The following is a 225-nucleotide window of genomic DNA, read 5'->3' as shown; positions in this document are numbered from 1 at the left end:
CGCCGGGGTCCCGCCCCATAAACCCGTCCGCCTCCACTCCAATCAGCTAGATGCAAGACTGGTCACACAGACAGGCTGTGAGTTATCAGAAAAATGAGGCTCTGTCCTGGCTAAGGATAATTCATGCAAACCGCTCGACCCCCGCTGTGCTTAGTGAGGCCTGAGGTCGGCCACTTACTGCAGCCGTCGGGTTCATCACTCAGCTCAACTGGGTGCCCCATGCCT

The sequence above is a fragment of the Bison bison genome, unplaced genomic scaffold, assembly GCF_000754665.1.
Source record: "Bison bison bison isolate TAMUID 2011002044 unplaced genomic scaffold, Bison_UMD1.0 scf7180017864080, whole genome shotgun sequence".
Taxonomy (NCBI): domain Eukaryota; kingdom Metazoa; phylum Chordata; class Mammalia; order Artiodactyla; family Bovidae; genus Bison; species Bison bison.
This window is presented reverse-complemented; position numbering follows the sequence as displayed.